The sequence below is a fragment of the Hypanus sabinus genome, chromosome 8 (genome assembly GCF_030144855.1).
Source record: "Hypanus sabinus isolate sHypSab1 chromosome 8, sHypSab1.hap1, whole genome shotgun sequence".
In the NCBI taxonomy this organism is placed as follows: Eukaryota; Metazoa; Chordata; class Chondrichthyes; order Myliobatiformes; family Dasyatidae; genus Hypanus; species Hypanus sabinus.
In genome coordinates this window covers 30347361-30373897 of record NC_082713.1, presented here as the reverse complement: position 1 = coordinate 30373897, position 26537 = coordinate 30347361, and the positions used below count along the sequence as shown (strand labels likewise).

At 41.2% G+C, this 26537-nt stretch overlaps 1 long non-coding RNA gene across 1 annotated transcript; it reads right to left on the bottom strand.

Annotated features, from left to right (window-relative positions):
- Positions 1 to 6208: 6208 nt before the first annotated feature.
- Positions 6209 to 26498, bottom strand: LOC132398010 (uncharacterized). Its single transcript, XR_009513504.1, has 3 exons — positions 26320 to 26498; positions 7761 to 7885; positions 6209 to 7150 (listed from the first exon to the last, which is right to left on the bottom strand). It is a non-coding gene; the product is annotated as an uncharacterized LOC132398010 (long non-coding RNA).
- Between the last annotated feature and the right edge of the window lie 39 nt (positions 26499 to 26537).

The window sequence follows — 26537 nt, the reverse complement described above, 5'->3', positions numbered from 1 at the left end:
AGTAAACAGTTTTTTTTTAAAAAGCTAAACAAAATCAATATTCTGCAGAATGGAGCCTGCATGCCAGACTGTGATGCAACCAGTCAAAATGTTCTCCAACATCATAGTTACAGCTCTGGCAATGGAGTTCAGGGTTAATTCCAGTGTCATCCGTACATCCTCCCCATGGAGTGCTTGGATTTTCCCTGGGTGCTCCAGTTCCTCCTGCAGTCCAAAGATGTGCTGGGTAGTTTAATTGGTCATTGTCCCGTGGTTAGGTTAGGGTCAAATTTGGGGCTGTCAGGCATTGCTGGGTCAGCGCAGCTCTAAGGGCAAGAAGGGCTTACTCAATGCTCTACAGCTAAATAAATACTGTACAGAAAATTGCTGGAGTATTTAGTGACATAACAGATCTCCTCAAACTCCTATAGAAGAAGAACTGCTGACATGTCTCCTTTTGTGATTGCGCCAAATTGTTGGGCCCAGAACAGATCCTCTGCGATGTTGACGTTCAGAAGCTTAAAGATACTCTTTCAAAGCACACATTTATAAATTTGAAACTCCTCTTGCTTGGAGGTGGGGGCGGGTAGAAAGAAGGAGTTAGCTAAATCCTCCCAGACTATGACATTGGCAAGTTACTTTTCAACCTTACAGGTGGCAGATGGTGCCGCCTCCTGCAGGAGGGGCAGGCTATAACTTTTTGCCATTTGGTATCAGCATCACTAACGTTGCTGGGATAAGCATGTCAAAGCCCATCTGGCCTAACCACACGAATGGAGCAGATCAGTAGCTGGGTGTTCTGTGATAAATGGCTCACAGCCTGATTCCATAACATGTCTCCACCACCCACAAGATGCAAGTCAGGAATATAATGGAATACTCTCTAATTACTTAGATGAATTTAGCTGCAATAACACCACAGAGACTCAATGACATCACAAACACTGGAAGCCATTTAGAACACATGATTTCCGATACAATCCAATCATTTTAAGATTGGTTTCAAAAGCATACAGTATACTTAGAGGATGGGCTTTGGATAACTTGTAATGCTCTTTCAAAAAAACCTGCAAGGGCTGAAAGCCCATTTAAACTGCAGAAGATGACTGCTTCCTTTTTAAATGTCAAAGATCATTAACCATATAACAATTACAGCATGGAAACAGGCCATGTCGGACCTTCTAGTCCGCGCCAAATGCTTACTCTCACGTAGTCCCACCTACTTGCACTCAGCCCATAACCCTCCATTCATTTCCTGTCCATAATACCTATCCAATATTTTTTTAAATGACAAAATCAAACCTGCCTCTACCACTTCTACTGGAGGCTCATTCCACACAGATACCACTCTCTGAGTAAAGAAGTTCTCCCTTGTGTTATCCCTAAACTTTTGCCCCTTAACTCTCAACTCCTGTTCTCTTGTTTGAATCTCCCCTACTCTCAATGGAAAAAGCCTATCCATGTCAACTCTATCTACCCCCTCATAATTTTAAATACCTCTATCAAGTCCCCTCTCAACCTTCTATGCTCCAAAGAATAAAGACCTAACTTGTTCAACCTGTCTCTGTAATTTAGGTGCTGGAACCCAGGTAACATCCTAGTAAATTTCCTCTGTACTCTCTCTAATTTGTTGACAACAAGTTCCAATAGTGTTTGCATTTCAGTGTCGCTCTGGATCTTTCTCCCCCTTTCTTCAAATCTGATTTCTCCTCCTTGTCCAACCCACTGCCGTTTTCACCTCCCCTCTTCTCCCCAATCTTGAAACAATCAGTCCTCAGGAGAGCCCTTGGTATCAAACCTCTCCTTAATCTATCTGTTGCTGAAACACCAGGTTATATAACCCAGCTGGCATGAATAGTCAACACTTGCTTGGCCAGCTTTCCTTCTTTGTTTCTCTGAAGTAACTCACCAGGATGTCACTTTCTCTTAGTTCCCACTCTGCTCTTTTCCTGGTTCCTCTTGAGCTGCTTTGGTTCTCAGTTACCCAGGTTTTAAAAAATTTAATTTCTCATTCTTGTTCCTATCTTGAAAATTATCATTTGGATATTGTATCCCCTATAATAGACCAGCTTTTACAATACGGATCTTCTAAGTCCATGTAAATCCTGACTGGGGGAAAAGAAAAAAGCAACACACCTGTTACTTTGGAAATAATCTGATTGCATATTGCATCTTCTGCAGTCACTTTTGCACACGTTAGTACAGAGTTATAGGGAAGCCAAAAGGCTTTGTCTTTTGTCCCAAAGAAATTATTTTACAGAAAGCCTAGAAAATATTTGGATTAAGAAAAAGTAAAAATTGTAGATTTGTGAAATGAAGAAATAGCATTTGATTCTGGATCGAATGTTAGATAAGATGTTTAATTTCACAATGTTACTGTTAATGCTTTGCTGAGTGGTATTGCCCTGTAAAATGTCAATAGTTCTGATGTGTGAGATTTATTACTAAATTCACCAGCTGGCATTCAGTTCGCAGTCTGTGGTAGAGTACTGTGCAAAAGTCTCAGGTGCACATATATATACTAATGCACAGTACAGTACTGTATTCGTCTACATGGAGCGGGGAGTGAGGCTGTAAATCTGATGGGAGCAAAGGATGTTGGGGATGGTGAGGGAGGGGTGTGGGACAGATGGCAGAAAAGTGCTAGGCACGGGGAGGCACAGACACAGACACACCCAGCTCTGAGACATCTGGCAAGGTCACTTGAATCCACTGGTTTATTGATCATTACAGGACGTTTAGTGTTTCCCGATCCCTCCCCTCCCTTCCCCTTTTCCCAACCATGATTTCCCTCTCTCTGCCCCCTTCCCACTCTCAGTTAACAATAGAAACCCATATCAGAATCAGGTTTATCATCACTCACATACTGGGTGTCATGAAATTTGCAAAACATGAAGTTACTACAGTACTGTGCAAAAGTCTTAGGCTCTCTCGCTCCTTCTCCCTCTCCCCACCTCTCTCTCTCTCTCTCTCTCTCTCTCCCTCTCCCTCTCCCTCTCCCTCTCCCTCCCTCTCTCCCTCCCTCTCCCTCTCCCCCTCTCTCCCCCTCTCCCTCTCCCTCCCCACTCCCCCCTCTACCCCAAAGACTTTTGCACGGTACTGTAAATTTGGATGTTGTTTCTGTTATTTGATAATACTCTCTTCAAATTTAAATCTGTGCAGAAGAATTCCTAATGGTTTGATGGATTATATCTGATCGCAAGATGCAACATTCATTCTTGATCCGTGTTCATCCAGCTATTGTTGGCGGGGTTGTTGAGACGTAAGGGATTTGATATAAAGTGGATAAAAATTATTGGCCAATTGTGCTGGATTTTGTGATAGGGTTAATTGATGTGGCTGTTTGCCTCCATCACACACTCTCCCCAATAAAAGATTTGTAGGAGCTACTATTAATGCAACAATGTTAAGTGCCTGGAGGAGTAAACTTGACATGTTTATGAAACACTTCTGTGCCATGTCAGCATTAGCTAAACTTATATTTCTGTTTGAGACCATGTTTACTTTAAGATGTGATAGCTTATCTTTAAGAAATCTCTGTGGAATGTGGGCCCTGAAACTAAATGTTCAAAGTGGTGCTTTCTGGTTTTTTTTATTATTATTCATAGCTTATGAACATTACTGACAAAAAAGTATTTTTATACCTTTTTAATTGAACAGAGTGTCTTGCTAGGCCATCTTAGAGGGCATTTAAGAGTCAGCTGGATTTGGAAGATCTACAATAACATATAGGCCATAGCAGACGTCCTGTTCTGAAGAATACTCATGGCTCTTTAGCTTTACAACAGTTTGCAGGTCTCATAATGATACCTGTGATACAAGCTTTTTGTGTAATTCCAAAATATTCTGCTGAAGTATTCAGGTTCACACAAAATACTGGGGGAACTCAGCAGACCAGGCAGCATCTATGGAAGAGAGTAAACAGTCAACATTTCAGGCCGAGACCCTTCATCGGAACTGAAAAGGAAGATTTAAACTTTTTCAGGGTAGCCATCCCTCAACGAGACGATGATGTTGTTGTTGTTGTAGCAGTGGCAGCAGCACAGACAGGAGAAAATCTTCAAATGCTGGAAATCCAAAGCAACACACGCACAATGCTGGAATCCTGATGAAGGGTCCCAGCCTGAAGCGTTGACTCTTTACTCTTTTCCATGGATGCTGCCTGGCCTGCTGAGTTCCTCCAGCAATTTGTGTGTGTTGTCTTGGATTTCCAGCATCTGCGGACTTTCTCATGTTGGGTTCAAATTAAATTGGGTGGGGCTATCCTGATGTAGTCCAGTACTTTATGCAGCTCATTTGCTGCCATTGAATCAAATTATTGTCTGGTTGTCCAGGGAATGGCAGTGCGATTTTTATTTCTAGATGTGAGGGATTGCCTCCTCACTGGTTATCAAGTTTAGCCTAGTGCCATGGTGAAAATGAGATGCCTGCTCATGGGAGGGGGCGGCTTGTGAAGGTTGTAAATAAGGAAATCCACCTAGGCCTAGATTGCCTTTCTTTGGTTGTGGATGTCAACTCTGACTTGGTGTCAGAGTTTGGGAGCAATAATATCCAATGTCTCCAGGTCAAATTAAAACTTTGGGCTTTGGATCAGATTCAGGATGGCTGTGGTTGGGTCTTATTTTAATATTTGAGCAGACATCTTGTACTCAGCTGCCCAGACCTAACATAGTGCTTCTGGTGTTGTATAGGTCAGCTGTAGTAAAATTAATTGAACTTCCTCTAGCAGAATGAAGGTGATCAAAAGCTGATTTATGCAGCTGGTATTGGCTTTGGTTGTTTTGACTCAGTATGTGAACTGGAGTAATTGAGTAAACGGATCTGGTTAAATTTAAATTTCTCCGTTCACTTTCATAATCTGTCCAATTTTCTCTGATTCATATCGTCAGCAATATAAAGACTGATGGCATTATAGCTGTGTCCATTAGGTTTTTAAAGCCGCATTTAAAGTTTGAGTTTTAGAATTGCTTCCAGCTTTCTTGTGTGAGGATACAGCAAGCATCTGTAGATTCCCTATTTGGACATAGTTTTTAACAAAAATCAAGTTCCAATGAGGTGCTAATGATAGAACTTTGAGACTTTACTGTTTTGTGCTTTATTGCCACACACAAGTCAATAACTATCAGCGCATTAGAAGAGCAGTTAGTTCATCTCTTCACAGCGCCAGTGATCAACAATCCAGGTTCAATTCCTGCTGCTGCCCACAGGGAGTCTGTACGTTCTTCCCAGGTTTCCCCTGGGGTCTCCAGTTTTGCCCCATGTTTTAAGGACAAAAGAATTAGTTGTGGGCATGCTATGTTGGCTCCAGAAGTGTGATGACACCTGCAGGCTGCCCCCAGTACTTTCTTGAGTGGTCGTTGATGCAAATAACTGTGTGTTTTGGTGTTCATGTGACAAGTAAAGCTGATCTTAATCTTTAAATAGTTGGGGTTTAGATTGTGCTTTTGTCTTGTCATGTCAAGCCCTGTAAAAGGGATATTAATAACTTTAACATTAATTATATTACTGTTATTTCAACAATGTTAGGCTTATTTTGGATTTGTTTATCAGAATTTGCCGTTTCCACAGTGAGTGACAAGAAAATTAGCTGAAGTTGATGGGAATGTGAGGAAAAAAATGATCAGTATAGATAAGTGTAATAGATGCTTGATAGTTATCTTGAAATTGATGGGCTGAAGGGTCTGCTGTATGACTCTGACAGACTGGTGAGGATGGCAGATTTCTCCCCCTGTAGGATATTAGTATTTCATCCCTGTAGGATAGTAATGTTTTCACAGCTGAAATGTGTTTTGAAAGATTGTGTTCAACACATCTATTTTTGCCCACAGCGCACAAGAATAAACTCAAAGAATGAAGCTTTCCTTATTCCTTCACCATGCATCATGGACAATATATCAGTCCAGTAGTCCAAACACAACCTTCCTGTCACACTTCAGATATCACTCACACCACAGCTTTTGAACCATGAGCAACATTATTACAAACTCTAGCCTATATTTTTGAGACACAGTTTTATCACTAAACAAAAAGCCAAGCTCAATTTGCCTGTGGTCCCATGATCAACATTCCTCCTATTGAAATAAAAAATATATAATTCCACAAAGATGGGATGCAACTCAAAGCAGTAGAGAAAATGGTTAGTAAAAACTGCGACAGCTGACTAAATTCAAAGTAAACTTATTATCAGAATCAGATTTAATATCACTGGCGTATGTCATGAAATTCATTAACAAATCTACAAAGTACATGTATGCCACCAAATAAAACCCTGAGATTTATTTTCTTGCAAGCATACTCAACAAATCCAAGAACCATAACAGAATCAATAAAAGACCGAAGCCAACAGGGAGGACAAACAACCAGTGAGCAAAAGATAACAAACTGTGCAAATACAAAAGTAAAAAAAAGATAAATAACTCAGTAATAATATTGAACAGATGAAGAGTCTTTGAATGTGAGTCCATAGGTTGTGGGAACTGTTCAGTAATGGGGCAAGTGAAGTTATCCCTTCTGGTTCAAAAGTCTGATGGTTGAGGAGTAATAACAGTTCCTGAACCTGGTGGTGTGAGCCCTAAGGCTCCTGTACCACCTTCCTGATGGCAGCAGTGAGAAGAGAGCATGTCCTGGGTGTTGGGGGACACAGATGATGGATGCTGCTTTCCTGCGACAGCGCCCAGTAAAGGTGTGTACAATGATGGCGAGGACTTTACCCATGATAAACTGGGCTGTATCCACTTCTTTTTCTAGGATTTTGCATTCAAGGGTATTGGTGCTTCCATACCAGGCTGTGATGCAACCAGTCAATATACTCTCCACTATTCATCTAAAGAAGTTTGTCAAAGCTTTAGTTATCATGACAAATCTTCACAAACTCCTAAGGAAGTAGAAGTGCTGCCTTGCTTTCTTCATAATGGCACTTATGTGCTAGGCCCAGGACAGTTCCTCCGTAATGATTTAAAGTCGCTGACCCTCCGCTGATGAGGACTGGCTCATTGGTTTCCTTCCTCTGAAGTCAATAATCAGCTCCTTGGTCTTGCTGATGTTGAGGAACAGGCTGTTGCTGTGGCACCACTCAGCCAGATTTTCAGTCTCCCTCCTATACGTGGATTCATCACCACCCTTGATTCAGCCAAGGACGGTGTTGTTGGCAAAGTTAGCTATGGCATTAGAGCTAAAATGTGAAGAGAAACAGCTACTCTGAAATATAAAACTGGAAAGTGAAAATTTTTATTGGTTTTTTAAAAAGTATCAACAAAGCAAGTGTTGGTCCTATCGAAAGTGAGTCTAGAGAATTAATATAAGACAAGACAGTAGTAGATGAACAACAGATATTTTGTGACAGCCTTCACTCTAAGGAATAGCATTTACATCCTAGAAATAGCTGTTGATTGGGGTGTGGAAGGACGAAGGGAGAAGCTTGGAGAAAAATTGGAATCACCAGACCAATGGTTCTGAGCATATTGTTGGGACTGTGAGCTGATACATTTCTTCTCCCAGAGGTCTTCATCCTACAGTCTGAAAAGAACTGGCTACTGTGACAGTTAATCCAATGGCTTTAATTTTCTGAAATCCCAGGATTTAGGAATGCTATTTAATGTGAAAACAGCAAATGTAGCTCCTTCATTACAAAAAAGAGGAGTGAGACTGGAAACTTAAAGCCAGTCAGCTTAATATATGACTTGGAGAGAATATTAGAAGCTATTATTAACAACATTGTAGCACTACATTTAGAAAAAAAATCAAAGCAACCAGGCACATTCCAGGGTTAGGAGGCAACATACCAGTGTGGATTGAAGATTGGTTCAATAACAGGAAACTGAGAAGGCAGAAATAAACCTCTACATTTGGCAAGATGCAATGAGTAGTGTCAACGAGGTTTGCTGCTGGAGTCTTGAGTTTTCACAGTCTATAAAAAAAATGGCAGATGAAGTTGCTTAAGGTATTGCTAAATGTTCTGGCAAAGTAAATATTGGAATATAAATAATTTCTGAAGCGGACGTGAGTGTATAGTGAGTGAGCAAGCATCTGGCAAAAGGGATATGATGTCAGAAAATATGAATTTGTCCATCTTGGCAGGAGAGCTCAATAAAGCACATTATCTTGGTGCTTAAAGTTTGCAGAGTTCTGAGATGCAGCAGAATATGGTTGTCTAGTGCATGATTCACAGAAGAATTTTCTACAAGTATTGCAAGTAATTAAGAGTGCTAACAATGTTAATACTTATGGCAGCAATTCCAGGTAACAGCCGCTCTCAATGTAAAAACTTATCCCTCACATCTCTTTTGAAATGATCGCCTCTTGCCTTAAATGCATGCCCTCCTGTTTTAGACATTTCACCCCTAAGGAAAAGATACTGTCTGTCTGTCTGTCTACTTTATATATGCCTCTCAGTATAGTATTGATGCACCATCAATAACTCTCTGAGACGTGAGGCGAGATATAGGCTTTTATTGGCTGGAAGAAAGAACAAGCAGCAATTGACCACCACACTACATCCTGGAGACTGAGGGCAGGGCTCAGGCTTCAATCGCCTTTATACCGGGGTCCGTGGGAGGAGCCACAGGAGCAGTCAGCGGGGGGGCCGTGTCCAGACAGGTATATGTAGTTCACCACAAGTACATGCCCTCTAATCCAGGCAGCATCCTGGTGAGCCTTCTCTGCACCTTCTCCAAAGCCCCAACATCCTTCCTGTAATGGGGCAGCCAGAACAGTATGCAATATTCCAGATGCAGCCTAACTAGATATTTATAAAGCTGCAACAAAACTTCCTGACTTTTGAAGTCAATGCCTCAACTTCCAAAGGCAAGCTTGCCATTTGCCTTCTTCATCGCCCTATCAACCTGTGTGGCCACTTTCAGTGAGCTATGAACTTAGACCCCAAGATCCCTTTGCTTCTTAACACTGTTAAGGATCATGCTATCAACAGTGAACTGTCTCTTTACAATTGCTGGCCATTTAAAACCGTGATGAGAGAAAATATTCTTCCTCATTTGCTTCTGAGTCTTGGAAATTTCTTCCTCAGAGTATAGTGGAGACACCACAGATATTTGATAAACAAAAGTTTAAAAGGAATTGCTGGTTAAATTTTAAAAAATATTGGATGATGGTTAGTATTAGAAACGAGTGCAATATTATAGAACCTGTTACATGATAATTCCAATGGAATTTGCAGAACTATCATGTAACAAGTTCCATAATATCATGGAATCAAATTGTGGGGTCTGTAAGCTCCTTATACATGGAAATAAGCAATGGGGATATAACTATATGCCAAAAGCCAACATTGAATCTACAATAGTGATTGTCATGAAGATGAAAAGTCCCATCACCTCATTAAAAGGTAGAAAATGTTGGAAGGACTGTTCCTCTCTCAGTTGATATGTAAAGTTTACTCTCAGGTAGCTAGTTATAAATCGAGAATGGTACTTCCTGGTAAAGCCTGCTATGATGACGCTTGTTCAAAAATTAAATCAGCAGCTGTGTTTACAAGTTTGATTCTTCTTTTACCAGGAGCAATGTGCTCCAATAATTTTCAGTAAATGCTGAAATCCAAAATAGTTTATTTCTATATCCTGCATATTTCAGGTATTTTAAAATACGAAAGAATTGATGGTTAAGATTATAAGATGTTGGATGATGGTTGGTATTAGAAATTGGTGCAATATCTATAAAATTGGGAACAGAAGTGGAGGTTACTGAATTGTCATGTAGCAAGTTTTATAATGTTATAATGTAAGCTCTTCTTGTTGCTATACATAGAAATATCTGATTTGGTTTGCTTTGGCATTAGTTATATCCCTATCTCCAGTAGTGATCACCATAAGACATAGGAGCAGAATTAGTCCTTTCAGCCCATCGAGTCTGCTCCACCATTTCATCATGGCTGATCCCACACACCTGCCTTCTCGCCATATCCTTTGATGCCCGACCAATCAGAAATCTATCAACTTCCACTTTGAATGTACCCGCGGACTTGGCCTCCTCTGCAGTCTGCGGCAGAGCATTCCATAGATTCACCACTCTTCGGCTAAAAAAAAATCTCCTTACTTCTGTTCTAAAAGGTCGCCCCTTAATGTTGAGTCTGTGCCCTCTAGTTCTGGATACCCCACCAGAGGAAACATCCTCTTACCACACATTCATCTTATCTAGTCCTTTCAACATTTGCTAGGTTTCAATGCATTCTTCTAAAGAAGAAGTAACTCATAGAACATGGTGTTCTCAGTTCTTTCATGTACACTCCACTTATATATGCCATGCCGCTTTTCTTTAAATTAACAAACCCTATGAAAATTAGGCAGTTAGCTAATAATTTTACAGAGCCATATATATATATACAGTTCTTGGATTTTACCAACGTTGGTTTATTCTCTTCTCCCCTCCTCTTCCCTACAAACTCTGTCCCATAAATAAAATATCTCTACAATGTACATTCCAGTTCACCTTTTCATATAACAATTGTAGTACAAATGTGAAATTAGTCATCAATACATAGTCCTAAACAGCTTGTAAAACAACTCCTTTCTGATTGATCAGCCATAGTACCAAGCACAGGTTTATAACATACCGTATGTAACTACTATATATTGCCTTCACAATGATGAGTGGGTTGTTGCAATCTAGTCACCACCAAGCACACACTACTCTATGTAAAAAAACTTGCCCTTTACATCTCCTTTGTAATTACCTCCCCTTGTCTTAAATGTACGCTTTCTGCCGCTCCAGAGAAAACAACCCAAGTTTGTCCAATCTCTCATTATAGCATGTCCTCTAATCTGTGCAACATCCTGGTGCACATCTTCTGCACCTTCTCCAAAGCATCAACATTTTCCCTATAACTGGGTGGCTAGAACTGAATGCAGTACTCCAGAAGCTGCCTAACCAGGGTTTAATTCAGCTGCAACATAACTTCATGACTTTTGAACTCAATGTTTGACTATTAAAGACGAGCATGCCACGTGCCTTCTTAACTACCCAATCAAACTGTGGAACCACTTTCAAGGAGCTTTGAACTTGGACTCCAAGATCCCTCTGCTCATTAGCACTAAAGACAACATATGTTACAAATGTTAACTACCTGTGCTTGCTACTATGGCGGAACACCTTAAGGGTCTTGCCCTTAACAGTGTACTGTCTCTTTATGTTTGGCCTACCAAGGTGCAATACTTAATATTTGATCGGGTTAAATTTTGTCTACCATTTCTCAGCCCGTTTTTACAACTGATCTTCATATCCCTTTGTAATTTTTTGCCAGTCTTCTACGGTCTCCACAACACTACCAATCTTTGTAACATCTGCAAATTTACTAACTCACCCGTATATATTTTCATACAGGTCATTTATATACATGACAAACAGCAGACGGCATAGTATAGAAGCCTGCGGAATACCACTAACGACAGACCTCCAGCTAGAATAAATCCTTTCAACCACTACCTTCTCTCTTCTACGAGCAAGTCAATTCTGAATCCAAATGGCCAATTCACCATGGATCCCATACATCTTAAACTTCTGGATGTGCTTCCCATGAGGGATCTTTATTACTAAAATCCATGTAAAAAACATCCACAGCTCATCAAACACCCTCATCACCTCATCAAAAAAGCTCAGTCAAGTTAGTAAGACATGACTTGCCTGGTACAAAGCCATGTTGGCTCTCCCTAATTAAACCACAGTTTTCCAAATGCTCGTAAATCCTATCCCTAAGAATTCTCTCCAGTAACTTCCCTACCACTGACATGAGACTCACACATCTATAGTTTCCAAGATTTTCCCTGGTTGCCTCCTTGAATAATGGAACAAATAGCTACTCAACAGTCCTCTGGGATCCTGCCTCTGGCTAGAAAGGACACAAAGATATTGATCAAGGCCCCAGCAATCTCTTCTCTTGCCTCTTTCAATAACCTGGGGTATAGTCCATCAGGCCCTGAGGACATCTACCTCAATAAGAGACCCAACATGACCTCCAACTTTACATCAAAATGTCTTAGCATGTCATTATGATCAGTACTAATCTCCCTATCCTCCACATCCTTCTCCTTGGTAAATTCTGAGGTAAAGTACTCATTGAGGACCTCACCCACATCCTGAGCATCCAAGCAAATTTTCCCGCCTTTATCCTTGAGTTGTCCTACACTCTCCCTAGTTAACCTCTTGTTCTTGACATATGTAGAGAATGTTTGAGATTCTCTGTAATCCTCCTTGCCAAGAAATTTTCATGGACTCCCCTGGCTTTCCTAATTCCCTTCTTGAGTTCTTTTCTGTCTTCTTTATATTCCTCAAGGGCTCTGTTAAATTTTAGTTTCCTAAGCTTTACATAGCTATCTTTTTTCTCCTTGACTGAATTCATCACCTCCCTTGTCATCCTAGGTTTTCTTACCTTGCCATTGATAACTTGACTTAAAGTAATCTCATTACAGTATCTCCTGAAAATTCTCACCTTCCCCTTACCTGAGGATCCTGGCGAGAGCCCTGAAACTGAACCAGTGGCCTCATCCTCTTCAAACAGATTATGGACTCTTCCTCTGTGATAAGGTCACATGAGCATTGAGAATGTCAAATCACTAACCAAAGAAACTAAGTCTTCCCAAAGTAAGCTATCTCCTGCCACAGTTGACATCTGGTTTACCTTATAATGTATTCTGTAGATTGGTCCTTACCTCCCTCTCCATGAGCCTCCGCATCCAACATGTCATTTTCCACAACCTCCACTGTCTCCAAAGGGATCCTACCACCAAACATATCTTTACCTCCCCATTCCGTGCCCCACTTTTCATTGGGATCACTCCCTCTGTGATTCCCTTGTCTATACATCCCTCCCCATTAATCTCCCTCAGGGCATTTAACCCTGCAAGCAGCCAACGTGCTACATTTGCCCCTTCACCTCCTCCCTCCCCTCCATTCAGGGCTCCAAACAGCCCTTCCAGGTGAGGCAATTTCTCACCTGCGAATCTGCTGGGGTCCTCTATTGTGTCCAGTGCTCCTGATGTGGCCCCTTCTACATTGATGAGACCTGTCACAAATTGAGGGACTGCTTTGTCGCTCCGCTCCCTCCGCCAGAAACGGCATTTCATGGTCGTCAAATATTTTAATTCCCATTCCCATTCCAACATGTCTTTCCATGGCCTCCTCTTGTGCCATTATGAGGCCACCCTCAGGGTAGAGGAACACTACCTCACATTCCATCTGGGTACTCTTCAGCCTGATGGCATGAACATCGATTTCTCCTTCGAGTAAAAATAAGAGGAAGCTATTGTGCTTCCTATTTATAAATTCAGCATATGCAAGTGTTGCTAGCCAACAGCCAAACGAGTCAAAATTGCAGAGTCATGGCTTTCAAAAAAACACTTCTAATATTAGTAATAATAACGTTATTTATAGGACACTTTTCATGCAGGCATTGTAGTTCAAAGTAATTTACAACAGGATAAACATGAGCATACAACATTAACATACAAACTTGAAAATGAAAGAAAAAATAAAAAAGTAAACATGGAATAAAAAACAAAAAGATGGTAGTTAAAAGCGAGGTTAAATAAATAGGTTATTTAATATATATATTCATAAAATAAAATCAAGTTTAATTGCCATTCAACCCATATATGAATACAGCTGAACCAATCAGCACTCGTCTGGGGCCAAGGTGCAAAAACATGGAGAGAGAGAGAGAATATATAGACATGCAAGAAAAACACATTTTTAGTCCAAGACCCTGAGTGACAAGCCCTGCAAATTGTTGGTTCCTGGCAGTCTAGCTTGTAATTCTACCAATCCAACACTGGAGGGCAGCACCAACGGGCCAGGCTACCCCAAACTGAGCAGGGAATCCACGCTACCCTGCCTCCAGTGACTCCTCCTCACCTGAACTGCTGCAGCAGTCAAGCCTGGCTTAAGGCCTACTGTTCACTACAACAGAGGAAACACTGTTGCCTCACCTCCCGTCTTCCACCAAACAAGGAAAACAGGATTGTGGCAATCAATGTCCAACAGGGTCTGGTGATTGCAAAGGAAACATCCAAGACAGTCACTAACAGACAATATTTTTAAATCTTGTCCCAAAAGGTGCATTCTTCATGAGCACATTGTTCTGCAAACCCAGCTCTGGGAATATCAGCCTGGGAATTCACTTTTATGCAATTTCTAAATAGCCCTCAACTCAAAGTGACCTAATTTTCTTTTCTTCTCTTAGGTGCATAACATTTCAGGTGGGCTCTCATCAAATTCCATCTGCAATAATATCAGTGCATCGGTCCCAAACTTCCACAACTGCACCTTTGGTGAAAGAGACCCCTGTGATCACCTACAACCATTGATCTCTCATTGACCATCATTGCTTTGTCACACATTGCTCTTTTCTTTAATAATGGTACCAGGTCATCTTGAATGAGCATATTCTGAGCCTGCCTGGCTCCCATATCATCCCACAGGATTTGCAACCCTTTTGCATTTTGCACTCACATAAGCCACTATCACCCCCTTTATTAAGCCACAAGCCAAAGTGAGAGTTACACTTGTAATGCTCAAAAAAACTTTTAAAGGTGCAGAGTTGAAATAACCCCTTAGGATTTCAACAGCTTGCCACTGGGGCAAGTGCTTTCATCCTAATTAATATGATAAATTATTTTTTTGAGGAAAGGGTCAGGCTCAGTAATAAACCTCAGATGCTCAGCATCATTACCAATAAAATAACATTACCAACGCTTTGTCAAAGCCAACACAAAAAAAAAGGAGGGCATATACTACGGCAAGATTAGTGGGAAGTGAAAGGATTGGGAAACGTTTAAAAACCCAGCAGAAGGCAACTAAAAAAGCCATAAGGGGGGAAACAGGTGAAATATGAAGGTAAGCTAGTCATTCATATCAACGAGGATACCAAAAGCTTTTTCAGATATATAAAAAGTAAAAAAGAGGCAAAAGTAGATATCAGACCGCTGAAAAAGGACACTGTAGAGGTAGTAATGGGGAACAGGGAAATGGCGGATGAACTGAATAGGTATCACTCCACTGTGGAAGATACTAGCAGAATAACGGAGGTTTGAGAGTGTCAGGGGCTAAAAGTGAGTATTACTAGGGAGAAGGTGCTTGGGAAACTGGAAGGTCTAAAGTTAGATAAGTCACCTGGGCCAGATGGCGTACACCCCGGGGTTCTGAAAGAGGTGGCTGAAGAGAATGGGGAGGCATTAGTAATGACCTTTCAAGATTCACTAGATTCTGGCATGGTTCTCGAGGACTGAAAAGTTGCAAATGTCACTCCAGTCTGCAAGGAAAAAGGGAAACAGAAAAAAGGAAATTATAGGCCGGTTGGCCTAAGCTCAGTGGTTGGGAAGATGTTGGAGTTGATTGTTACGGATGTGGTTTTGGGGTATTTGGAGGCACATGATAAAATAGTCCAAAGTCAGCACAGTTTCTTCGAGGGAAAAACTTGCCAGACGAATCTGTCAAAATTCTTTGAGCAAATAATAAGCAGGATAGACAAAGGAGAATCACTGTTGCATACTTAGATTTTCAGGAGATCTTTGACAAGGTGCCACACATCAGGCTGCTTAACAAGGCGTGAGCTTATGGTATTATAGGAAGGATACCAGTATGGTTGGAGCATTGGTTGATTGGCAGGAGGCAAAGAGTGGGCATAAAGGGAGCCTTTTCTGATTGGCTGCTAGTGATTAGTGGTGATCTGCAGGGGTCAGTGTTAGGTCTTCTTTTTATGTTGTATGTCAATGATTTGGTATCAGAATATATGGCTTTGTGGCCAAGTTTGCAGATTATACGAAGATAGGTGGTGTTGAGGGGCAGGTAGGGTTGAGGAAGCAGAGAGACTGCGGTGAAGTTAGATTAGGAGAACAGGCAAAGAAGTGGCAGGAAGTGTATGGTCACACACTTCAGTAGAAGAAATAAAATCATAAATGGGGAGAAAATTCAGAAATCAAAGGTGCAAAGGGATGTGGGAGTCCTCATGCAGGATTCCCTAAAAGTTAATTTGTAGGTTGAGTCAGTGGTGAGGAAGGCAAATGCCATGTTAGCACTCATTTCGAAAGGACTAGAATATAAAAGCAGGGATGTAATTCAAAGGCTTTATTTGGCACTGGTGAGGCCTCGCTTGGAGTATTGTGAGCGGTTTTGGGCCCCGTATCTAAGAAGGATGTGCTGACATTGGAGAGTACTTAGAGGATGTTCACGAGAATGATTCTGGGAATGAAAGGCTTGTCATATGAGGAACGATTGATGGCTCTGGGCATTTACTCACTGAAATTTAGAAAAATGAGGGAGGATCTTATTGAAACCTATCAAATGTTGAAAGTTCTTGATAGAGTGGATGTGGAGAGGATGTTTCTTATGGTGGGGAGGTCTAGGACAAGAGGGCACAGCTTCAGAATAGAGGGGCATTTTTTTGGAACAGAGATGAGGAGGAATTTCTTCAGCCGGAGAGTGGTGAATCTGTGGAATTTGCTGCCTCAGGTGGCTGTGGAGGCCAGGTCATTGGGTGTACTTAAGGCCGAAGTTGATAGGTTCTTGATTAGTCACGGTATAAAAGGTTATGGGGGGGAAGGTAGAAGAATGGGGTTGAGAGGGATATGGATCAGACATGATGAAATGACAGAGCATACTTGAAGGGCCAAATGGCCTAATTCTGTTCCTATGTCTTACAGTCTTACCACTGAAAATTATCAACGATAGCCCTAAAAGTTAAATTCCATTTTCAAAATTCTTAGTATTTGTTGCTAGGGGGATATCAAATTTGTCAAATACATACTGTCTCCCTTCCTTTTACTCTCAAAAGTACAATCTCTCTTTAAGGAAAGAGAAAGTGGTGGCACAGTAGAAAGTGAATGGCATTATTATTGTTGTAGGCCCTGATCAAGGATCAGTAATGATTAGTAACAGGAAACAAATGGAGAATCAGCAGAGATTTCAGTGCCTCCAATGTGAGAGGCACCTAATTCCTAAGTAGACCACATTGTGTTACTAGATCAGAGAGAATCGAGGGGCTTTGCTCCCTTAGTCTGCTACAGGTAGGAGAAAACCAGTACTCTTTACCCACTCTCCACCCACCAGGCCATTAGGGTACTGAGCCTTCCTGCTTACTCTTTGGTCTTTGATGAAGAATGATGGCCGACAGATAAGCAAAGACAGTAACTGGTTCTCAGCATACTCATGGCAATGCCCCCGTGAGCAACCACAGGGGCAGAAAATGCAGGAGTTGTTCTGCAGTTTAAGCAGCATCTGTGGAAAGAGAAACAGTTGAAGTTTCAGAGTCGTGGCCCTTCATCGGAGGAATCAAGCATTTTCCATTTTTGTTTCTGCAGCCGCAGTTTTGCTTTTGGATTTTCATTCACCATCAAGAACAGGTTTACACTTGTAAAGAAAAGGTTTAACAAGCTTTTCAATTAATTTATGTTTATGCTCTTCCAATGCCAGAAATGTGTACATTTATATTTTTGCACAATGCACAAATGATCTTGAATTGTGTCTGTCTTGGTCCCAATTCACTCGGTTTTTTGTTGTTCATTCTGCAGTTTAGATAGGGCATTATGTGAAGAGACTTGTACATAGTGTTATAGATTATCTTGATTGACTTGGTTAATGGCTGTGCTCGTGTATTGGTAATTTATATATACACTTATACAAACAAAAGTACTGCAGCTTGAGAGAGACAGATTATTAATTTTTACAGTTGCTTCTTACCACTAAATTTCAGTGTGACATATCTAATGTAAGCTTACATATTCAGCTATTCATTTATTATCAGCTGAAGACTTTGTACAAAACAAGTATAGATTATTGACCATAAAAGTGCATGTGGAGAGATCTCCATCTGCTTGAAACCATTTACTACACCTCTTCTGATTAGATGTTGCACTTATTGCAATGTATTCTAATTGGATTTCCATCAAAGTTGGACATAAATTTACTGCTGGAAGTTTGGTATACACAATGTTTTAATTTATGCTGTTTGCCATTAGCATCGGTTTAGTAAAATCTCCATATTAATATAAATACATCATGAAAGATTTTCTCTGAAGATCTGATTGACCTTTGGAAAAATTAAAATTAGAATTTTCTCCTATTTATACTTTAGGTTTATTACTTTAATTGTTATTTCACAGTCACAATGGATGGAAGACTTTATATTTTGCCAATTCCACATACTGACCTGATTCTAGATAGCCTAAGGTTATGAAAGATACAGATCTTTTAATGCAAGTCTGCAGTGCAGCATATCCCTTGGTCCCAATCAGCCTGTTTCAAAACAAAGGCACTTATTCATTTTAACTATAAGGCTTGGAATTCTTTGAATGTTATTTTTAGAAGTTGAATTGGTGTAGAGATTTACAGTATATTAATGCCTTTCTGTTAACTTCAGTATGATTCTAACACATGAATTTTGATGCTATTTATATGAGTTGTGAATCAAGAGGATTTAATAGAATTTACACACACGTGAAAGGGCATGAAACTGCGATGTTAACTCAGTTTTTTCACCTCACAGGTGCTGTCTCACTTGCTATGTGTTTCCAGCATTCTCTTTTATTTCAGATTTCTGATGTTTGGTATCTCACAGGTTCAATATTACAGCTTCACTTCTCTCCTGTCAGTCTTCATTCACCTCCTTCTGCTGACACTGCTTCCAGTCAGATCAGCTGCAGTTGACAAGGTTTCTCCACCCTCTCTCAGCTGCCATCAATACCATCTGCGCCATTGGTTTCTACCTTATGTCCAATATTTGCTTTGTCCTCTCCAGTCCTTCCCTTTTACAGCAACTTAAAATGTGGTGGTTTTCAGCTCTCCCTGTTTCTGAAGGAAAGTCAAAGCATGAACCCTCAATAGACACTGGAGAATTTCCAGGGTAATTCCTGCAATGGGAAGGTAATTCTGTTAAGAAAAGACAGAGAGTTTGGATTTGTATTCCTTGAAGTTTAGAAGATGATGGATGACCTCAGATGAGGCCTTGATAGGAAAGGTGCTGAGATATTTTCACTAGTGAGGGAGCAATGAGCAAAGGGGCATAACTACAAATTATGGGGTGTATGGAAATTTCTTCTCTCAGTGAGTAGTGAATCTCTGATGGAAGCTGCATCATTAGATATATTTATTGTCAAGGAATTGAGCGTCATGGGGAATCTGCACAGAAGAAAAGTTGAGATCAAACCCAGATTGTATTGAACAGAGGAGCAGGCCTGAGATGTCTGGTGGCCTACTCTTTATATTGTGGTTATGCAACTTAGTTCATAATTTGTAACACAGTGGGAAAGTTTTGGTATTTGGGCATATATATTTTTAAAGCTGGAAATAAGCTGACATCAATAAAAACGATAATGCTGTTGCAATGCCATTGAAAACCCAGCTATCTCATCAATCTTATTTCCATAGAGAAATGTTTCTGTCCATGCCTGTTCCAACTTGATCATCATATCAATATACATCACCCTTATCCACCATCTCAAATGAACTAACAAGTCACTAAGTTGTATCAGATCACCAGAGGGATCGAATCTAGTTGTCAGGGCAATTAAAAATCAACAACTAGAGTTTTGTCAGAACAATTAGTCCCACTGATAAATGAAACTAAAGCTTGGGGGCATTGCCTCCAGATTTAAGACAGAGCTGATGAGAAACTGCTTTTCCTAGAGAGCATTGATTCCAAATTCTGGGTCCAGTGAAGCAATAGAGGCTGCCTCATTAAATGTATTTAAGACTCATACAGAATTTTTGCCTGGCAGGGGAATCAAGGATAATGGGGAAAAGGTAAAGTAGGTGAAGCTGAGTCCACAGCCAGATCAGCCATGATCTATTAAATGGTGGAGAGGTCTCATTGGGGTAGATGGACTACTCCTGGTCCCAGTTCTTATGATTTTGGATGGTACCATGATTGAAAAGGATATATCCTGGACAAGCCCCCACAATTGTAACTCTTGCTTCGCCTTGTGACTTAATATAGGGGGTGATAACCCCTGGCCCGGCTAAAATTAAGAAATCTCGTTTGGGTGGATGCTGCACGATGTGTCCCCTGTTACAAATCAGTACCCCGAAATAACAAACAGTACACAATATGCGATTAAACGATTAGGCTTTATAACTCTTACTTTGACTATATGGCTAGTAGAGAAACAAAATTTAAAAAAGGGCCCGATCTTATTAAATGGTCTGTGCACAAAGTTGGAGCTCACTGTTAAGCCAATCGTTCACCATAAATCTCTGATCGTCGCTACCCTTCGGACCCTTGCTCCAAGCCCACCCCGTCCGGTGGTCTACCAAATCTCCCCATTCGTGTCTTCTCTCTCTCTCTGGCAAAAGCCCGCAAAAAATCTCCTTCCAGATTCACAAGACAGGCAACACAATCCTGATTGGCTAACATGCATCCACAGTTCTGTTATCTCCAGCTATTGCCCAAACATTGCTGCTACGGAGAAACCCCTACCTCAGCAGTGAACATTACAGAGAAGCCATTTCATTAGCCTTAGCAGTGAAACATTATAGAGAAGCCATTACAGCACGATACACTATGAAATAGAATTAACAAAAAGACTGGAGCACTATGATCATTTCCATATGCTTTGGGATAACTAGAATTAGCTTTTATGGGTGAATGTTTTTAACAGGTAATCTATATTCATAGTGTAATTCAGTGTATTGCTGCTTGGGGACTTATTAGGGAACTCAGTTGACATTAATCTATTCAACGCATATGCTCTGGATTTATACTACCAATAATCTCAGTGCTTCCAACCTTTCTGGATGGAAATGGTTATATACGGGGCGGGGCAGCAGCAGTGCGGTTTGGCAACGCAACATCCTCAGCTGGCGGAGGATGAGACCCACAGCTAGAAGTAACTCTAATATAAATGCAACAGATAGCTACTATTGAACACATGTTCCTGCTTGACTCTGAAATTGTAGGGTATAATGTAAACTGTTATAACTAGAAGAAGTTTTAATGAAATTTTGGGCTTTTTGACATTTCAAAGGCATATACTGCAGGGCACTGTGGAAGTACAATGGAACCTTCATAAACATACCGCCTCTCTCTGAGAAATTGAAAGCCGTATGTGTCAAAGTTTGAAGTAAATTTATTGTCAAAGTAGATATATACCACAATGTACAATCCTGAGTTTCATTTTCTTGCAAGCGTACTCAATAAATTCATAATAGAATAATAACCATAACATAATTGGTGAGGGAGGGCTTTAGCCATGATGGACTGGGCCTTATCCATTATGTTTTGTATGATTTTCCATTCAAGAGCATTGCTGTTTCCATACCAGGCTGTGATGCAACCAGTCAATATACTTTGCACCACACATCTGTAGAAGTTTGCCAAAGTTTTAGATGCCGTGCCGAATCTTTGCGAACTCCTAAGGATGTGAGGCACTGCCGTGTTTTGTTTGTAATTGCACTTTCATGCTGGGCTCAGGACAGACCCTCTGAAATAATAACACTAGTTATTAATAAACACCAATTTAAAGTCGCTTCCCCTCTTCATCTCTGATCCTCCGATGAGGACTGGCTCATGGACCTCTGGTTTCCTCCTCCTGCAGTCAATAATTAGCTCCTTGGCCTTGCTGTCATTGAGTAAGAGATTGTGATTATGGCACCACTCAGCCAGATTTTCAATCTCCCTCCTATATGCTGATTCAGACTATGGTAGTGTTGTAGTCAACAAACCTGAATATGGCTTTGGATTTGTGCTTAGCCACACAGTCATAGGTGTAAAGCGAGTCGAGCAGGGGTCTAAGCACACAGCCTTGTGGTGCACCTGTGCTGGTGGAGATCGTGGAGGAGATGTTGTAGCCAAACCAAACCGACTGGGGTTTGCAAGTGAGGAAATCCAGGATCTAATTGCACAAGGAGGTAATGAGGCCCAGGTCTTGGAGCTCATTGATTAGTTTTGAGGGGACGATGGTATTGATTGCTGGGCTGGAGTTACAGTATTGGAAGGCTAAGTGTTACAGCAAGTTCAATGCTTTTCAATGTTTTGGATTTGGACTTTAGGTTATAGACTCTTTTTCTCAGTGTTATGGTTTTTGTATTCTGTGTTTTTTTCACCCGTCTTCTTGGGTTTTCTGTTCGGGGAGGGGAATTTGGGGGTTGAGGTGCCTGATCTATTTTGTTCATTTTTTTTGTGTGGGAGAAGGGATTTAGGGGTCGATGTGCCTGATCCATTACAGAGAGAATGAGCTAATCCACGCAGAGAGCACCTCAGGTCAGGATGGAACACAGATTGCCAGATAATAGCTCTGCCAGAGGTTCCACTGTCCAAACCTTTGGATTTCGAATTGAAATTTACCTTCTGTGCTTCTTAATGTCTCTTCCCATCTTCTACCCTAAAAACCTAATACTCCTAGATCGTTAGCTCTTTAAGAAAAGCCACACAGCATGAATGTGCCCCAGTTTTTACATGGTGATTATAGTCCAAACTTCAGCATTGAAAATATCATGGGTTTGTTTGGTTAGCAGAATGTACTTAGCTAAAGGCATGTGGATGAAAGCAAGATGAAGGGCCTTGCGGGAGGGAAGTGTTAGATTGATCTCAAAGTAGGTTAAGAGATTAGCACATTATCATGGGCCAAAGGGCCTGTAGTGTGCCTCACTGTTCTAAGCTCCATGTACTGAATTCTACCTCTGGGCTAATTTTACATGTCCATCAGCCGCCTGTTCCAATATGTTTAAAATTTTGCAATACATGTGCCATTACCAAAAATAAAATAAATTAAATTAAATAACTAAAATAACCGGGTCCAGGACACACACTCTTATGACTCAAGCGTTCTTTTTATTTTACTGGTGCACAAGGAGAACAGCCTGGTCCCCTGTCACCCATACCGTTCTGAAGCCAGGACAGAAAACTGCTATTTTTAAACAGAATTGGCTTGCCTGTTACTGATATTAGTAAATTATATGTGTTTGAATTTCTTTGTTGGAAGATGAATCAGCATTCCCAATAGAAGTGTTAAAGTCAATTGAAATTTCATGCTGACAACTGATGACATTTTGAAGGTAATAAAGCAATTGTCCCTTAGTTGTCAGGTGTGTTTTGCATCCTTCCGTATTTCTATCTCGTCTCTCTCCAGCAGCCCCTGTTCTGTATAGGGATGCTATATTTTAGGAAGTCCTTTCTAGAGCAGTCTCACTTCAGAGGCCTCACTTGTCTGGCTTGAGTACACATTGGCACAGTCACCCCAGCCTATCGTGCCTTTAGAAAGCAGAGGAGCATCCTGCAATCTGACTTCAAAGGTTTCGCTTGACTACAGCTGTCTCAGGCTGTTATTGCCTGTAAATTGATTTTAATCCTTGCCTTACTGTAACTTCCCCTCATTTGCCTCAGATCAAGGCCTACCTTGCACCATGAAACATGTGCCAGATGGAAAGGAGCTTCTCCTGGGTGCTGCATGTGGCACACCCAGCAGGTCACGGTGGATTAGTGGAGAGATTAAATCTGATCCAATATCACAAATGACTTACGCCAGGAAGACGCCGTTCTGATTCAAAAAGAGAAAAGGGTTTATTCGAACTCACCATTAATCCTTGGAAGCTGCAATGTGCCCAGACAGAAGAGATTAGGTCCCTCAAGATTATGTTGGACAAGTTAAAACAGTGCGGATGGCCATAGACGAATAGCTGAGATTGGGAGAGAAATGGAGTTCTGAGTCCTCTCTGCACGCTGGAAGTAAATGCTTCACAAAATGGTCGTCAGGCTTGTATTTGGTTTCTCCAACCGTGCGAGCTCTAAACGCACATCTGAATTGCTGCTTTACTCGGAGGAACTTTTTGGGTCCTGGCAATTAGGATAGGAAGAGATGAAAGGAAGGGACAGGAGGGGAAGATGCGCCTGGCAGTGGATTCCTGTTGTAGCTGGCACGAATTGCAACCACCCGAATGATAGTAGGGTGAAGGGCGAGGAGAAAGAATCTCTATCCTTGGTCTCTACAGAAAGAGAAAGTGTGAACACAGATGCTCGAAATAGAGGAGACGTGGTCAAGGGCTGATGGGGAAACCCACAATTCAAAAAGAAGAAAGTTATCCCAGAGATATTTGAGGAAGATCTTACCATCAGAGGAACTGGGAAAATGTAATGGAACCCTTACTAGATGCAGGTTGGGAGGAATTATTTGCTTTACATCTATGGAAATCTGTATGTTTGTAAAGGATATTTTGTCACTGGTGTATTCCATGAAATGGAGGTAGAGATCCAGAATGGAAAAGGCAGAAATAGTCAACGTGAACATAATAAAAAGCAGCAGCAATGATAGATTTGTGTACAAATGCCAAAAGCTGTACCAATAGTCATCGATGCCGTAGGAAAAGAGATGAAGGTGGGAGCCGGATAGGGAAAGTAACAGCCTTCAAAATTCAGTATCAAGTTCTACCATTTCTGGTTAAACTCTTTCTTTGCCATTTCTTCAGCAGATCATCCATTTATGGAATTGGCTCAGAGATTCTCCCTCCACAGCCAGATCTGCTGGGCATATCTCAAAGCCCTCAATTTCACAACTTCCAGTGAGGGTTCTTTGATGTTAAATATTAACATTCCTATTTTCTCACAGATTCTTCCTAATTTGTTGAGTGTTGTCAGCATTTTCTCTTTTTAATACCACTCGGTAAATGTCTGGAAGGCAATCGCCAGTCTGGGATAACACTTCAATGAGGCCACAGAAGATTCATGGATTTCTTATTCTGATATACCATAATGATTTGCATTTTTTTCCTACTGTTCACTGGTGTATATGGTCACATTACTGCATACTAACTTTTTGCATCCAGATTACTTACTGTATTTAAATTCCCACCTGCCCTGCTGGGATTTATTTGTTTCTTTCTTTTGTAATTGCACAGCTTGCTTTCTTTTCACATTGGTTGTCAGTCTTTGTCTGTAGACTTTCAGTGATTCTATTGTAATTCTTTGCTCTACTGCAAGAAAATGAATCTCAGCATTCAGCAAATACACACTTCAATAATATATTTTCTTTGGATTTTGATCTTCAATGCAAAACTGTGAAACATTAGTCCAGATGTCTCCGCTGCCCCACTGCTGTAATGTCAAGAAAAGAGCAGGGACATTTAAAGATTGAGTCCAGAATGTCTTTCTTCAGGTAGGGGTTTTGGAACCTGCTCATTTTGAAATGGGAAGCAGTGGGGACCACTAGAGAAGGGCTGAAAAAGGGTTGTACCAAAAACTATTATTTGTGTCTCAACCATCTGAGTCTTGAAGGACTACATCCTGCAGGATTATGGAGGTGGTGTTGGAAAGTGGGATTAGGCTGGGTAGCTGGCGTGGACATGATTGCAGTCCGATGTCCTCTGTCTCTTTAAAAAATGGTGCTCTGATTTGTAAAACAATAGCAACAAAAAGCGCAATGCAAACGCCTCAATGTTTTCAGGGGAAAAAACATTGTTCAAGCCTTGGAAATAGTTGATGCGCTAAGAAAATATGCAATTGAATAGATGGAAAGTGAAAATTGATTATAGCTGTTTTGCTTAACAGTGGGAGAACCAAGGGGTTTTCCTGGACATTGCTCCGCATATCTAGTCATCGAGGAGAGAACAAAGGAAGGACGAATAGAATGTTAAACTCTTGTTTGTGTTTCACTGTTTTGGCTACGTGATTAAGTCATGATGAAACCGTTTAATACGCTGATCTGTCCACACCTGGAGCGCTGGGTCACATTTCTAACTGTTGATAAAGAAACGAAACAATCCCCACCCCTAGATCTCTTCTGCGGGGCTGGCTTGTAAAATAACGAGACGTGTTCGAAGTGGCAAACGATAACTTCTAGGAGTTTCAGCTGAAAGTCCCCCCCCCCCCCCACAAGAGCGGTGAGTGAATAAAGCAACTGAGCCAAAACATCAAAAATAGTTAAGGAAGTGGTTAGGATGTAATGGTGAACCTTAGGTGTTCTGGCCAAATCCCACCTTCTGGCCGGGTTCCCGTGATAGGGATCGTTTCGAGTTCAGTGCAGCCCTACTGTTTTATCTATTCGTGCACAATGCACAATACTCCACTTTTCCTGACCAATATAATGTGAAGATAGCAACATAAACTACATTCTGGACTCCTGGTGTTGATACAAGTGAACTAAACGCGCGGTGCAATTGTATTACTGCACTGACTGGTGAATGCATTTTAACCGGCCCAATTCTGATCCATCCCAATTTCACAATGCTGGACAGCTCTGACTGGAACAAAAGCCGGACGTTACCTTTTTGTTTATTAAAGGCTTCGTTTTAAAAATTGTGGTTATGGTTCACTGTCATCTATCTGTTTGCAGTCCTGCCCGAACATGTGAAAAGATTAACTCAAGTTAACTCAGTGACTATGAAAGTAAATTGAAATTTGCAGTGCAAATTTACCGTTCAGTAAATGGAGCCGGCGAGCGGCGCCCTGTTACACGGATAATGTATCCTTGTGGCGCGCGGCGACAGAGCGATCTTTGTTGGCCCACCGACAGGATTGACGAGCAATCGCCGAATCAGCTGCTCCCTTCTCTGCCGGAGGCCCAATGGGAGCGGGCGTGGGCGGGACTTCCCGTCGCGACCCGTCCTGAAGTGAGTGGCCCGGACTCCCCCCC